The following is a 6,000-nucleotide window of genomic DNA, read 5'->3' as shown; positions in this document are numbered from 1 at the left end:
AGTTCACAGCTGCAGTGAGCTATGATTATGCCACTATACTCCAGCCTGGGCAACAGAGCAAGACCCTGTCTCTAAAAAATATAAGTATAGGCCAGGCACGGTGGCTCACACCTGTAATCCCAGCACTTTGGGAGGCTGAGGCAGGCGGATCAAGAGGTCAGGAGATCAAGACAATCCTGGCCAACATGGTGAAACCTTGTCTCTACTTAAAATACAAAAAATTAGCCAGGTGTGGTGGCGCACACCTGTAGTCCCAGCTACTTGTGAGGCTGAGGCAGGAGAATCGCTTGAACCCAGGAGGTGGAGGTTGCAGCGAGCCGAGATTGTGCCACTGCCCTCCAGCCTGGGCAATAAGAGCGAGACTTCATCTCAAAAAAAAAGAAAAAAGGAAAAGAAAAAAATGTGTATATATATATATACATATATATATACACACACACACACACACATTACTTAATGGGAAAATTAACTATTAAGATAGTTCCATTACACCAACTATCTTTACAGAACATTTAATATGCATATATATCCCACACCTACACATGTGCCCCCCACACAAACATAGCTACATTTTCTAGGACATGCGATTAAATTTTGACCCTTTAGAAGATGACAGTTCCTCTGATCATAGGAAGGCACCATGAAACCCATAGAGGCTTTTTACATAAAGTTAGAAGGGTAGCAGTAGCAATGCTAACAAAACCATGGAAAACAGATTTACAGGACATTTTACCTACCCACCAGCAAAAGTTTTTAGTTATCCTGGAAACTGGATGAGATACAATGTCCATAATCAGTTTACTCTGAAATTGACAAAGAACACTAATGGGAGGAAATTCACTTAAGAAACAGTGTTAGTATGAGCAGTATCAATAGGAATAAATAACTTGCCTGCCAACAGATTAAACCGGAATGTAATGTGGAAGGAACAAGATATAACAAATGTTTGGCAAATTCTTGAGATGAAAAAAAACTAGGAAATGTTTTAAAATAGCTGGAGATGAATGATACATGTAGCAAAACACATCAACAATGTGTTTAAAGCCAAGATCATTGAAAAGAAGCAGGAAAATATGAGCACATAGAAAATGAAACCACAAATCTTTCTAGATGTGGGCACTGGAAGAACCAAAAATAGCCAACCTGAGCATAAAGCAGTCATTTTCTGATGAGTTTGGGCAACGGCGACAGCCAAATCATTCTAAGAGGGTAGGGGAGAGTAGAAAGCAATTTAGTTAATGTTGGCAGCAATCGCCTCAAAGCAGAGGAGCTTTTTGGTTATTTATTTGCCTAAGTGGTATGGCTGTGTTATGGGCTGGTTTTCCAGAAGAGAATCCCTAAAAGCAGCCAAAGCACCCTTGGGTTCGCATCATAGCCCATCATGTGTGTAGCCCATTTATATCTTTCTCAGGAAACAAACCTCATGGTTAAGTTGTAGAAGCCTGTCATTTTATTTTATTTATTTATTTATTTGTTTGTTTGAGACAGGGTCTTGCTCTGTCATCCAGGCTAAAGTGCAGTAGCGTGATCACAGCTCACTTCAGCATCAACCTCCCCGTACTCATGTGATCCTCCCACCTCAGCCTCCATAGTAGCTGAGACTATAGGCTCGAGCCACTGTGCTAGACTAATTTTTGGATTTTCTGTAGAGGCGGGGTTTCACCACGTTGCCCAGGCTGGTCTTAAACTCCTGGGCTTAAGTGATCCACCCACCTCGACCTACCAAAGTGCTAGGATTATAGGCGTGAGCCACCATGCCCAGCCGAAGCCTGTCATTCTGTCTTTCTTTTTCTCCCTTTTTTTTTTTTTTTTGAGACAGAGTCTCTGTCACTGAAGTTGGAGTGCAGTGGCCCAGTCTTGGCTCACTGCCAACTTCTGCCTACCGGGTTTAGATGATTCTCCTGCCTCGGCCTCCCAAGTAGCTAAGACTGCAGGTGCATACACCACGCCGGCTAATTTCTGTATTTTTCTTCATGTTGAGATGAAGTTTCTTCATGTTGGCCAGGCTGGTCTCAAACTCCTGACCTTAAGTGATCTGCCTACCTCAGCCTCCCAAAGTGCTGGGATTACAAGCATAAGCCACTGCGCCTGTCCCAAAGCCTGTCATTTTAAACTAGGGTTTCTCAACTCTGCACTATTGACATTTGGGGCCACACAGTCTGTCCTGGACATTAAAAGATGTTTGGCAGCATCTCTAGTCTCCATCCATTAGATGCCAATAACACCTCCTTCCTCCCAGTTATGACAACCCCAAATGTCTCCAGACATTGCCCAATATCCCTAGGGTATTAGGAGGAGGTCAAAATCACCCCCAGACCAAGCACGGTGGCTCATGTTTGTAATCCCAGCACTCTGGGAAGTCGAAGCAGGCCGATCACGTGAGGTCAGGAGTTCGAGAACAGCCTAGCCAACATGGTGAAACCCTGTCTCTACTAAAAATACAAAAATGAGCTGCGCATGGTGGCACGTACCTGTAATCCCAGCTACTCGAGAGGCTGAGGCAGGAGAATCGCTTGAACCCAGGAACTGGAGGTTGCAGTGAGCCGAGATCATGCCACTGCACTCCAGCCTGGGTGACAGAGTGAGATGCCATCTTAAAAAAAAAAAAATCACCCCCAGTTGAGAACTACTGGTTTAGAGTGTAATGGGGTGATTACCAGGCCAACTTCGTACCATACAGATAAGGAAGTCAAAGGCTAGGCACATTAAATGCCTTGTTGAATTGTACACAGCTGCACAGCTGGTTAATGACAGATCTAATTCAGAAAGTCCAGATTGTTTGTTTGTTTCTTTGTTTGTTTTAGAGACAGGGTCTTGCTCTGTGACCCAGGCTGGAGTGCAGAGGCACGACTGTAGCTCACTGCCTCGCTGCATCCTCAAACTCCATGCCTCAGCCTCAGGAGTAGCTAAGACTACAGGTGGGAGACAGAGGATCTCTCTGTGTTGCCCAGGATGGTCTCAAACTCCTGGCCTCAAGTGATCTTCCAGCCTCAGCCTCCCAAAGTGCTGAAATTACAGGAGTGAGCCACTGCACCTGGCCTGCCAGGCTCCATTGTAAAAGCTTTACATATCTGAAATCTTTTTGTCTTAAGACTGACCTTACTAGGTAAGTATTACTTATTATTATTATTATTAGAGACAGGGTCTTGCTCTGTCACCCAGGCTGGAGTGCAGGCGCACAGCTCACTAAAGCCTCAACCTCCTGGGCTCAGGTGATCCTCCCACCTCAGCCTCTCCAGTGGCTGAGACGAAAGGCACACACCACCATGCCTGGCTAATTTTATTTTTATTTTTTTGTAGAGACAGGGTTTTGTCATGTTACCCAGGCTGGTCTTGAACTCCTGGGCTCAAGCAATTCGCTCACCTCGGCCTCTCAAAGTGTTGGGATTATAGGAGTGAACCACCACACCTGGCCTGTCAGGCTTCATTTTTTTTTTTTTTTTTTTGAGACGGAGTCTCGCTCTGTCACCCGGGCTGGAGTACAGTGGCCGGATCTCAGCTCACTGCAAGCTCCGCCTCCCAGGTTTACGCCATTCTCCTGCCTCAGCCTCCCAAGTAGCTGGGACTACAGGCGTCTGTCACCTCGCCCGGCTAGTTTTTTGTATTTTTTTAGTAGAGACGGGGTTTCACTGTGTTAGCCAGGATGGTCTCGATCTCCTGACCTCGTGATCCACCCGTCTCGGCCTCCCAAAGCGCTGGGATTACAGGCTTGAGCCACCGCGCCCGGCCCAGGCTTCATTTTTAAGAGCTGTATGTATCTGAAATCTTTCTGTCTTAAGACCAACCTTATCAGGTAAGTACTACCTTTATCCCCATTTTATAAATGAAGAAACTGAGGCATAGAGGTCCAAAGTCATCCAACTCCTAAGTAGCAGAACTAGATGCAGCCCAGGAAGTCTGCTTCATGATCATTAAGGGGAAAGACTGAAGATGCCGAATCAGAAGGGAGGAAAAATGGGTCAGAGGCTGGAAATGACAGTGATTAGAGAATAACTGGCTGAGGTAACAGGGCAGCTAGACCTGGGGTATTAGGCAAATCCTTGGGAGAGGGGAGTTCTCACCCGGAAGGGAAAAGTTGGGCAGGGATGTTGGTAGGAAAGGCTAGAAGCTGGAGGAGAGGAAGTTGGGAACTCACACAGTGTATCCATGTAGGGACAAGATGAGGCTTCTATTGACCTTCTGAGTAGCAGAGAAGGAACTTCCCGACACCAGGCAGGGCAGGGTCTCTGCTGAAGACTGATACCAGTGAGCACCAGCCACTGATGTTAATATTTTTCCCTAAAAACCAACTTGAGAACCACCACATTTTGCAAAATGTTGAGATCACTCCTCTCTGAAAAATATAAAGTGCTTTGGGTAACATTTTATGAATTTTCAAGACTTGTATGTTTCCACGACTAGTTCATAGACAAAATATACAACTTAAAACACACGTGATCTCCTAGTGCACAAACACACACACACATACACATCATAGCTAAATGAAAATACCAAGCATAGAACTGCTTTACCACACATTTTGCCAGCACCTCATGTCTCTTCAACACTTGGCTTTACAAAAACAAATTTTCGGGACATGTTTTGTCTTTTACACTTTCCAGTTTTCACAGACCAAGATGTTAATAAAAGTAAACAACTTGGGGAAATCAGATGAGTGTTATCATATTTGTAAATATCAGGATCTCTAAGAAGGAGAAATGTCATGTTTTACCCTTAGTGATGTAATAGCACTTATGTGGAAATTCACCCATAGTATGTTAAGTATGTAAACTGTGGTCATACTCAAGTTTACCAGGACTATCCAGGTACTAAAACTAACAATAATGAAAATATATTTTAAAGGAATACGTAAGTGATAAAATGTGAAGTGCAGCAGAGTAACTAAGAGCAAGTCCGTTAGAGACAGACAGGTCTAAAACACCAGCATCATAGTATCATGTATTAGTATATATTGGTGTAACACATTACCATTATAGAGTTCTTGTGAGGATTAAATGAGATAGTGTTACATAAAGGATTTAAGGAGCACCGTGCTAAATGTATCTTAGCGGCTATTGTTCTAGCATGAATAATAATAAATTTAATAACCTTCTTAGAAGTCTGAGGGTTTTCCTGACTTGGCTTTAATGAGTTTTAAATCCTGGTGCTAATTTCCATGTAGGCAGGTATATATTCATTCTGTTACCTCAAGGCTGACGTAATGGAGTTGAATCAGCAATTCCCAGAGCGTGGTGCCCCAGTGCCTAAGGGTCCTACCTTCAGAGGGCTACCAAGAAAATAACTATTTTCATAATAAGTATAACGATTATCATTCTAATGTTACTAACAATAACAAAGAATTTCATAATAATGCTAATTGTCTAATACTATTTTCATTTGCAATTATGTTGACGTTTGCACTGATAGTGCAAAAGCAATGGTAGGTAACACCACTGATACCTTAGCATGAGTCAAGGTAGTGTTACCCAGCTGTGCTGGTACACACAGTAGTCGTCACTTTCATGTGTTCATAGAAAAAACAGAAGCTAGTTTCATTAACCAATGTCCCTGACGAAGCAGTACTTCTATTAAGTCCAGCCCCTTGAGTGTACATCTTTTTAATATTTCATGTGATGAAATGGGAAGTACCCATTAAGCACTTCTGCTGTGTACTGAAGTATGACGGTTATCTTGAGGTGAAGCACTTGTTCCTCCGTTTGAGTTGGGAATTAACTAGCCACATTTTTCACAGAACACTGTTTTTACTTGAATGAGTGACACAAACTGTGGTATTCAGATTTGGGTATTTGGCAGACATTTTCTCAAGAATTAATGAAGTATGTCTGTTACTTCAAGGAAAACAACTGAAAATATTTGTTACTAATGAAAAAAACTCAAGCTTTATAGCTTCTCAATACTTAAAGACTTTCATGATGAGATCAATGGTGGTGATATTAATGAATGTGATTAGGCTGATATTGTGTAATGACATGTGACAATATTTGTAAGATCTGAATAACT

This window comes from Macaca nemestrina, chromosome 10 (assembly GCF_043159975.1).
Source record: "Macaca nemestrina isolate mMacNem1 chromosome 10, mMacNem.hap1, whole genome shotgun sequence".
NCBI lineage: Eukaryota > Metazoa > Chordata > Mammalia > Primates > Cercopithecidae > Macaca > Macaca nemestrina.
The sequence above is the reverse complement of the archived record's forward strand: the minus strand, read 5'-3'. Positions refer to the sequence as shown.